This window comes from Aulonocara stuartgranti (genome assembly GCF_965226115.1).
Source record: "Aulonocara stuartgranti genome assembly, chromosome: 3".
In the NCBI taxonomy this organism is placed as follows: domain Eukaryota; kingdom Metazoa; phylum Chordata; class Actinopteri; order Cichliformes; family Cichlidae; genus Aulonocara; species Aulonocara stuartgranti.
Genome location: NC_138941.1, coordinates 57475300 through 57486406, shown reverse-complemented (window position 1 = coordinate 57486406; position 11107 = coordinate 57475300). Strand labels below are relative to the sequence as shown.

The following is an 11107-nucleotide window of genomic DNA, read 5'->3' as shown; positions in this document are numbered from 1 at the left end:
TGTCAAATAGTGCACAGTTAGTGAATAAGGCCAATTTCAAATGTCTGCTGTAATCCACTAGGCTAATGCTCTTACACTGAAGATTTATAATGTGATGTTTACAGGACCCATAATTCTCTCCTTCTCTTTTCAAGGAAATCCCAGACACCCTTCCAGAAGACAGAACTCTGCTGATGACTAATGATGAAGAGTGCATTGCAGGTCCTGTTCAGATAGAGGTCCCAGTGGATTCAGGTCAAACTAAAGAGCAAAACCAACTACTATTTCTGGCACTCAAGCTCAAACACAGTTTGACCAATGACTGTCTTGAAGATATCATGAAAATCCTTAATGTTGTTGGTGGCAGTGATTCAGCATGCAGGACAAAATATTCATTTTACAAAGCTTTTGATGATACAAAGGACATCATGAAAATCTGTTATGTGTGTGAACAGGGTAGTAATATAATGTCAGCTGAGCTGGACCAAGTTCATTGTGTTCAATGCAACATCACCTATGACAAAGCAAGTAGGTTTACCATTAACTTTTTCATATACCTCTCCTTGAAAGATCAAATCAAAAATGTCTTGAGAATGCCAGGAATTACAGATGAATTAATTGCTTCCATTGATGAGTGTGTGATCCTACAGGACAGTGGTTTCACATGGGAAAATGACAAAGGAGTTTCTGTCAATACAAAAGTAATCCCTCTAATTCTAATGAGTGACTCAGTTGCCAGACCTCTGGTCCAGAATTTTAAACAGTTTAATGGTGAACATGGATGCTCCTACTGCCTTCATGAAGGAAAGGAAGTTGAAAAAGGCAGAGGATCCACTCGTGTATATCCTTTTCAGAAGGATATTCAGTCCACTGTACCATCTGGGAACTCTTCTTGTTTAGCACTCGTAATAACACAAACACTAAATCCTCCTTCTCTTGTGCTGTTTTGTAGCAGTGTATACACCCGAGACTGTCACCTGTCTTTCTGTCCTGCACTCTCTCTCTGTTTCTTTCTCTCTGATTGTGGAATAAAAGTATGAACATGTGTTTATAACTTGTGTTTGAATCCTGCAGCTTATCACACATTTGATTTCCATGTGTGACGACTGCAAGTGTCCAGAGTGAGGACAGACTGAGGGACCCATTGCTGCACATCATCTGTGAGGCTTTGCACCCCTGATGATCCACCAAGTCAAGTCAAGTTGGCTTTAATTGTCATGGTCCTGGGTCTTTTGACCCAGCGTTTTAAGTTTGAGTTTATTTTGTTCATTAGGTTATCTAAGTTCATTTGGTTATTAGACTCCTTGTGTTTTCTTCCCCTGTATTTAAGCTTCCCCTCACCCTTCGTGTTTCATGCTGCGTGTCTTATGTTATCAAGTTCGTATTATTATGCCTAAGTGTTTCTAGTTATTATTTTCCCCTCGTGTTTCCAACCATGTTAAATCTCCCCTGCTCTTCATGCGTTTCATGTCTGTGTCTTACGTTGTCAAGTTCGGGTTGTCATGTCTATGTCTCATTATGTTTCCTGTTTTATTGTGAAGAGGTCTGGTGTTCTGTGTTCATCATGTTCAGTTTTACTCTCCCACTGTGACGTCATTATGTTCATGTGTGCCAGCTGTTTCCTCATGTGTCTTCACTTCCCCTAATCACCTCCTGTGTATTTAAGTCCTCTGTTTTCAGTGTGTGATTGTCAGGTCGTCTGTTGTCCACGCCATGTTTCCTATGCCATGCTTCCAAGTTTCTTGTCTAGGTTTTTCTTATTGCTTGTTTAGATTTCCCAGTTTAGGTTTGTGTTAATTTTGCTTCAGTTTGCCTTGCCCTTTGTTTGTACCTTTTTTTCCAGCCATATTAAACGGCTCGCTTTTTGTTAACATTCAAGTTTTGTTCCCTGTTCCTTGGAGTCTGCATTTTGGGTCCTTTTTCAATTCATACAGTCTGCCCTCGCCAGACTGTGACATTAATGTCACTTCAACCATATACAGTTTAACAGTACACAGTGAGGCGAAACAACGTTCCTCCAGGAACCAAGGTGCTACATGCAACATAAATTAACAAAAAAAAAAAAAAAAATCCCCCCCCCCCCCCCCCCCAAAAAAAAGAAAAACTAACTATCTAAGGAAGACTTTTTTTTGTTATCAGACAGCAGACAACAAAGTGCACGTGCAAATGTGCAAACAAGAGCAGCAAAGTGACAGAATGATAGAAAAACACAACGTAACATAATAATAAGGTTTTTTGATGATGAGTTTAGGTAGTGGAGGAACAGTAAACATTCCTTAGTGTAGCAGCAAAAATTAGGAAGTACAGAAGTGCAAAAGAGCATTTACAGGTTGGTGTGTACGATGGTTTGGTGGTGTAGGTCAGTGTGTTTGTGCTTGTGTTGATTAGTCAGTCCAGTCTCAATGTTTTGAGGTAGTTGAGTAAACCTGAGTGATAATGTGTGTGTGTGTGTGTGTGTGTGTGTTTATCAGTCCAGTCCCTTTTTGTTGAGGAGACGGATGGCTTGTGGAAAAAAGCTGTTGCACAGTCTGGATGTGTGTGCCCGAATGCTTCGGTACCTTTTTCCAGATGGCAGGAGTGTGACGAGTGTGTGAGAGGGGTGTGTCCGATCAGCCACAATGCTGGTGGCTTTGCGAATGCAGCGTGTGGAGTAGATGTCCTCAAGAGAGGGGAGAGAGACCACTGTCTTGCGGTCCGATATGGCACAGTTCCCAAACCAGACAGTGATGCAGCCGCTCAGGATGCTCTCGATAGTTCCTCTATAGAAGGTGGTCAGGATTGGTGGTGGAAGCCGGGCCTTTCTCAGTCTTCTCAGAAAGAAGAGACACTGTTGGGCTTTCTTGTGCAGGGAGCTGGTGTTGAGGGACCAGCCGAGGTCCTTCTCCAGGTGGACGCCCAGGAATTTGGTGCTGTCGACGATCTCCACAGAGGAGCCATTGATGCTCAGCGGTGAGTGGTCGCCTCGTGTCCTCCTAAAGTCAACAACCATCTCTTTTGTCTTGTCAACATTCAGAGACAGGTTGTTGTCTTTACACCAGTCCGTTAGTCTCTGCACTTCCTCTCTGTACGCTGACCACCACATCCCAATGCGTACTGACTGAGGCCTTCCGGTCAGAAAGTCCAGGATCCAGTTGCAGAGGGAGGTGTTCAGACCCAACAGGCTCAGCAGTGTGTGAGGAAGAGGAGGAGGAAGAGCCAGCTGACAGATGGAGAGAATAGACAGACTGTTCCTGTTTGTGAAGGACTGCTAGAAAAGTTTAACATAACTAATTGTCTGTCCTGAATCAGTCTTATTAGGTAATGTTAAAATAATATTATTATTCCAGTGTTTTCAGTGTGGGAGAAAGTACTCAGGGCCTTCAAGTTACACACTATGAAAGGCAGCAACAAGTTTAACATTCAGAAACCTAAAGTATGTATCAGCAGCAGAATGGAGCTAAAATAAATGTTTGTTTCAGTTCTATGAAGCTTTGAGTATTTTGGATTAGTAGCACTGCTGTGTTTGTTGCATCATATTGCTGTAATTGTTTATATGCTTTATATATTCTGAGGTAAGTTGATCTATAGTGATACATCATATTCTATAAGGATGTTATGTGTTTGTGTACTTTCTGCCCAGTTTGACCCATTTAGCAGAAGTCAGCCTGTTTAAGGCTCTGATATCTATTCTGTGTGACTTAAAGCAGTTATGACATGGTCTGATTTTCTCACCCAATAAAGGAATATTTAATATATCTGTCTACTCTTCATTCTATCAGAAAGTTATCACAGCTCGTACATTTTCTTTTTATACATATATATAAGCATTGAGCCAAATTTAGTAATGCCAACATACTAAAAGAACAATATTTGTCTCTTATATATAATAAATCTATAGATACACTGTCAAAGATACTTGAGTGTCTTTGAGTGAAGATTTAAGGTGATAGGAAATATAAATAACTGCAACTTGGATCTGTACTGAAGCTCAGTATTTGACACAGAGTTCAAGTTCACTGCTGTAATGACTAATAGTGATTAATATAACAACTTTAATATTGACCATATTATATTTACATTGCCAAAGTGAGGGCTTTCGCTTTGGTGGCCTCAGAATCTCATCTCTGATTTTTGCAGATGATGTGGTTCTGTTGGCTTCATCGGGTGAGGGCCTCCAGCTCGCACTGGAACGGTTCGCAGCCGAGTGTGAAGCAGCGGGAATGAGGATCAGCACCTCCAAATCTGAGGCCATGGTTCTCAGCCGGAAAAGGGTGGAGTGCCCACTCCGGGTCGGGGATGAGTTCCTGCCCCAAGTGGAGGAGTTCAAGTATCTCGGGGTCTTGTTCGCGAGTGATGGGAGAAGGGAGCCGGAGATCGACAGACGGATTGGGGCTGCAGCTGCAGTAATGCGGACGCTGCACCGGTCCGTCGTGGTGAAGAGGGAGCTGAGTGTAAAAGCGAAGCTCTCAATTTACCGGTCGATCTACGTCCCTACCCTCACCTATGGCCACGAGCTGTGGGTAGTGACCGAAAGAACGAGATCGCGGATACAAGCGGCAGAAATGAGCTTCATCCGAAGGGTGGCTGGCCTCTCCCTTAGAGATAGGGTGAGAAGTTCGGCCATCCGGGAGGGGCTCAGAGTAGAGCAGCTGCTGCTCCACATCGAAAGGAGCCAGCTGAGGTGGTTCGGGCATCTGACAAGGATGCCCCCTGGGCGCCTCCTGGGTGAGGTGTTCCAGGCATGTCCCACCGGGAGGAGGCCCCGGGGCAGACCCAGGACACGCTGGAGAGATTATATCTCTCGGCTGGCCTGGGAACGCCTTGGTATTCCCCCGGATAAGCTGGAGGAGGTGGCTGGGGAGAGGGAGGTCTGGGCCTCTTTGCTTAGGCTGCTGCCCCCGCGACCCGGCCCCGGACAAAGCGGATGAAGATGGATGGATGGATGCCAAAGTGACATGACTTTAAACTCATGAACAACATTAGCTAATTGTTATTTACTAGATAATCTTAAATGACTTTTCAGCACAGAAATGAAGCCCAACAATCATGTTTTACAGTCCTGTGGTCTCAGCCTCAGATACTTATTATATCACACAAAGCTCATGTAGAAACAAATGTACAAAATATGTTCTCCTTCATTTCTGTCAAACAAAGCTGTATGAAACGTTTCCAGCTGTTAGTATCATGGTTGCTAGGCAACCTGGGCAGCGTGACGGAGGCTAGACCGTCCCATTTCACAAGCCTACAAGCATCGCACCTCTGGCCTTAGCGGTCTTTGAGTACGCGGCCCTTGAGGACCGTTGAGCCTGCGTACTTTAAGGCTGCAAAACCTGAATTGCGATACAGCCTTTGATCATTGTATTTAGTTTCACTTCCCCTACCCTGCCATTATGTTCATGTCAGTCAGCTGTTTCCCCATGTGTTCCCACTTCCCCTGATCACCTCCTGTTTATATTTAAGCTCTCTATTTCTGCGTTTCATTGTCAGGTCATCTGTTAACCTCACCGTAGTATGTCATAGTGTTTCATAGTGGTCACAGTTGTCACAGTTTATTCACAGTTTCTCATAGTTGTTTCATTGTGTTTCTTAGTTTTCTAAGAATGTCTACATGTAAAAACTCTTAACATTAAAAACAGATGACTGCATAATTTTTAAGTACTTAACATACTTCAACACTTAGGAAAAGTGTGTAACAGTCACAATGGTGTGGTGTCTCTTTAATGTAACATAAGTCGAGGGTTTATGATGTCATTAGTGTGCGCCAATGCCCTCTCTGTTGCTGTGTCCGAATTCAGGGGAAGGATGCTCATAAGGACACTACCTACCTACGTCACAAGGTAGTGTCCTTAGAGGGATGGGTAGTCAAGAAGTGAGCGGCTGTGGACAGCCCCATTTTTTTTCTCCATAGAAACTTTATTGAACAAACAATGAGTATCCAACATAACAGATGGGCTGTGGACAGCCTTCTATCCTTCAACCCCGCCCTTACTTCCGTGTTTTTCCGTCGCTAGTGCCACAGCGCGAATATTTTAAAATGGACCTAGAAATGTCACTCCGTTGTTTGGATAATTTTAATTCTCGAGGAGCTAGAAAACCTTATCGTCATCGCCCGCACGTTTTATACCTTACGGCAAGCCTATTCAAATGGCGGCCCGCGGGCCAAATGCGGCCCAGAAGCAACCTGCGAGTGGCCCTGCCTGTGGTCCTGGCAGAAACACAGAGAAAACGCAAAAAATTTATTCATTAATTAATTTTTTAAAAATTAAAAATTCCTACAGCGTAGTGTAGACTGTGAATGCAACACTCCTAGTAGCCTAGCAATATTTAACCCACAATGCACCGTGATGTAAACATATTAAACAATCATCGTAATATATGATGCGACAACAGCATGTCTTTCTCACTCCAAAAGCGCAAAATTGACAATGAAAACTGTCGGTTTAACCCTGCCTGGACTGACAAATACTTATTCATTTTACCGAGTTTAATAATCTTACAACCGAAGTTGTACTACCATGGTGAGGGTCCTGTACAGCCCAAGAGAGAGCTGCAGCATCTTCCCTTCGTGTTTGCTTCTTGGCGAAGAAGAAAAGGCCTTTCACAGATTCTGAAACAATGAAATACTGCATGCTGGCCGTGGTGGATGCGGTGAAAAGTGAGTGTGACATCTACTATTAAAAACGTACCCCTGTAGGACAGTTCAAATATTCGTAGAATTGAAGTTCTGGCGTCAGACGAGTTTGAAATGCTGTTAGATGACCTGAAGAAAACTGATGTAATGTCTATAGCAGAAGATCACAGACAGAACTGATAATGCACAGTTATGCGTATATGTCCGTTTTTTGGATGGGAAATTGCTCGGTTTACTACCGTTAGAGGGACACACAGCTGGCGAAATGATGTTTGAGAAGATTTAAGCTCTTTTTGAGGAAAATGGTCTGGATATGAAGCGTGTCTGTATACTTGTGACCGATGGGGCTCCATCCATGGCAGGAAAAGTGAGTGGTCAGCCAAAAATTTATTTTAATTTGAAAGAGAATTATCAAAATGTTTTTTGTTATTATTATTATTATTATTTCAAATGTGCAAAAAATAGTTTAGTTACAGCTCCCTTTTTTTTTAAATGGACCTTTTGGTGTGCATTTGTGAGAGGTCACCACCAGATTTATAGGGGAAAAGGAATAAAAAAAATACTTGTTTTTCAGTACAGTTGTGTGGGTTTGAAATTGATCATGATCTGCTGCTTACTGGCTTCAAAAAAAATATCTGGCCCAGATAAATTCCTCGGATTGAAAATCTGGCCCAACTAACTTTGTAGTTGAATAGGCATGCCTTACGGTGTGTTCACACCAAACGCGATGGACGCGAATAGAGCGTCAGGTTTACATGTAAAGTCAATGGAAAGGCGCGATGACGCGCGATTGCGGGTCCCGCGAAAATTCGGAAGCAGATTTGCGTCGCGAAAACGCCAAAACGCGCGTCAGTGTAGCGCGTCTGGCGCGTTTGACGCGCGAATAAAACCATGCGCGTCAGCTTTTGTGTTGCATTTTGTGCATACGCGTGTTTCGCGTCTACCGCTCGAGTTGGAAAAATCTGAACTCCAGCGTCAAATCGCACCGCAACAACCAATCAGGAGCCTGGTGACGTGGCTGTTACCTAGGTCAGAGGGGCAGGTCCAGCCAAAGCCTTTCATACTTCAATGCAGGGGAAGGCTAATCAATGCGGTAGCAAACAACTCGGAGCTGTACAACACCAGCTGCTTTCTGTACCGAGACAGGAATAAAAAGGACCGAGCTTGGAGGAAGATATGTGAAGAGATCGGGCAACCTGGCAAGCACTGATACCTTTTTAGTCGGTGGGATTGCCTTGTGATCACCTTTACTAAATATCTACAACCAATCTGATTATATCCTGTTTTTTTTTTTGTTTTTTTTCAATGTTGAAATTAAAATCTAGTAGCAGCCTTCTCATTTCTTTGTGTTTTGTGCTGTTTTACAGGCCCACAGAGGAGGACGGCTCCGAGGCAGATGAGGGACGGGTCCCAGGACGGTCCATCGGCGGTGGAGCTGGCCATCCTGGTGTCCCTGAAGAGGCCACACCAGTCTCCAATGGAGCATTTCCTCCTCAGCCATGTTCCTGCTCTGGAGAGCAGCTGGTCCTTTTTATTCCTGTCTCTCTGTAAATTCTTATATTTTATATATTTATGTTTAATGTTTTTCTGTTTGAGAATTTTAATATTATTTCAAATAAATTTTTATAATGACTAATGTCTCAGTTCTACTACACAGCAAATGTTGGCACACGACTTGACACATGTAGAATTTATTTCATATTATACTAATGACAAAATATACTGATACAGTGGGATGCAAAAGTTTGGGCAACCTTGTTAATAGACATTATTTTCCTGTATAAATCGTTGGTTGTTACAATAAAAATGTCAGTTAAATATCATACAGGAGAGACACACAGTGATATTTGAGAAGTGAAAAGAAGTTTACTGGATTTACAGAAAGTGTGCAATAATTGTTTAAACAAAATCAAGCAGGTGCATCAATTTGGGCACCACAAAAAAGAAATGAAATGAATATTTAGTGTATATCAATGTGTGTGTCTCCTATATGATATATGGGGTGCCTTTGTCTGGACATGCTTCCCATTCAGAGCTGCACAGCACAGAGGAAAGTTCCAGTGCTCCTGGAAATCCCTCTGTGATGGACCGCCAGTCTCCAGGTGAAGGCACAGCCATGAAGTCGTCCACTAGACAGTCCCAGATGGCCGTCGCTGCCTGGGGGGTGATCTGGCTCACCGTGGACACACCGACTCTGTAACTGAACGCTTGGTCGTGAAGGAGTCCCCGGTGACAAGGAACCTGGACAAAATTGTTCAAAATCAGTATTATGTGTACTGCAGTTACAAAATACATTATTCAAATTCCAAAATACTTTTGTGATGTCAGATTTAAATTACAAAACATGAATCTTACATAAAACATTTTGTAATTATAAGGATAATTACAAAATGTATATTAGATCATATCTAAAACAGTGTTTTGTTTTAACTTTAACATATCATAATTTGATTGGTAGCAACTTTCACAACTACAGTGTGCCAATCACTCATAATTCCTAAACATGTCAATCAGGTAGGAATGAAGTAAGACATTAATAGAAATAAAGAGTTGTATGTTGTAGCCCTTTCCTTGCTTAAATCATTAATATTTTTGAAGAATTAATCTGTGATAAAACAGCTTATCAAGATAGAACCATGTAACTAAAGATGAACCAAACTGTTCAGTTTTATCTAACTCTGTTTTAATAAAGGCTGGTGACCCCTGTTATAGTCTGACAGCTGCAGGGATTATATACAAATATTCAACTATCCCAGAATTAAACCAGGTCTAAATAAAAAGGAGTGAGTATCACTACAAAGGTTAACTCAGTGGTCCTAATGCTACAGTTTGATATCAGCAAACACCGAGCGCATACATTGATAGGACACCACAGCCATGCTATCATTGCAAACACTGATAACAGCATAAATCGAATTAAATCGGGACTTGATGAGAGCTTCTGAGTATCACTAGAAATATTATAAACAGTCGTCTCTGTACCACAGTTTGCTATCAGTATACACCGACAGCATTCACTGTTAGCATAGCACATCCATGTTAGCAGTGTATAAATGGATGGTTTAGCATATTAGCACAGGTATCAATAAAGGACTACCGTATTAAACACTTTTACTAACCTCAGGCAGACCGACAGGCGCTCTGCAGGTGGGATTGAGCGCCTGTAATTGGTGTCTAGGCGGGCGATGCTGGGACCGACGAGGGGAAGCAGGTCCTCAAACTGGCCGACGGTGATAGCGCTGGAATCGGCCGTCATCCAGGCGCAACTCCTGGAGCAAATGGTGAAACTCACCAAACTGCTCACGCCTCTGGAGGACCTGATGGACCCAGGTACGGCGAGGACGTCTTTTACGCTGCTGCTCTGCTCTCCAGAGTACATAGAGAAGGGAGACTCTCTCTTCAAGCGCTAGCTCGACAGCTGCCATCTTGCAAAGATACCGGTCTGGCACAACTCCCTCCCACATTCCTCCCACATTTCCGGTTCACGCGCGGATTTTTCTTGGACACGCGTTGAGACGCGAATGTGCACGCGTCAAATTAGGGGCGTTTGGGGCGTTTTGTTTGCGTCCATCGCGTTCGGTGTGAACACACCGTTAGGCTCATCAGAGACAATCATATCCAGGTAAAATAATTTCCTTTAATCTACACGCATTTAGGAATTACTTAGCTAATTACACAGATAATTGAATTATTGCCAGCGTTGTGCCAAAAAGTGTTCGCCTGCCAAAACTGATTTCCAATGTTTCCGTGTGTAATATGTGTAATATCTTTATGTATGTTGGTAAATAGACTTCGGTGAACATGGTTTACAAAGGGGTTTTATACATACAATAATTACCTGTTGTTCAAGTAACCTTATAACTCTGGTTATAATGTAGGTTCAATTGATATATTTGTTGCACTGTCTGCTGTCCTCTTGACCAGATTACTCTTAAAAAATAAATTTGTAATGTCAACAAGATTGTTTGTGAACTGGATAAATAAAGGATATAGAAAAGTCACTGCCAAAAACTGATTGCAGCTTCTACCTTGTTACAGGAATGTTGCTGGTGGCTCAAGGTGACTTGATATCGTTAATGAGGGAAACATTTGACATATGACAACATCGGTCATTCTTACACATGTACTGTATCATATAAAATATATAAACTAAATATCTTTGAAACGTATAGAATCTAATCTTTTGTTTGTTTTTTTACATAGCACTTTGTCAAACTGTTGTCTGCTACAGAGTTACAAGTATTATACTAATAATATAGCATCCACTAAGAAACGGTCCAGGAACAGGTCACTCAGATTATTCCTGTATGAACAACTGTAAATACTGTTTTTTCATCTTTACATACTGTGTATTTGAAATATTCTTGTTTAAGAATCAGTGTGTGCACTTCCCAACACTGATTACTGATCACTGGACATACCTCACTATAAAATATGTCTAAGCTGCTCAGTATATATAAAAGTATATGGCTCCGTGGCTTGCCTTGCTGTAGCACTGTTTTTGTTTTCGTCTTTTAG

General features: G+C 42.2%; 1 long non-coding RNA gene across 1 annotated transcript; it reads left to right on the top strand.

Annotated features, from left to right (window-relative positions):
• The first annotated feature begins 7609 nt into the window (after window positions 1–7609).
• On the top strand, window positions 7610–8221 carry LOC309703886. Its single transcript, XR_014276070.1, has 2 exons — window positions 7610–7788; window positions 7957–8221. It is a non-coding gene; the product is annotated as an uncharacterized lncRNA (long non-coding RNA).
• The last annotated feature ends 2886 nt before the right edge of the window (window positions 8222–11107 follow it).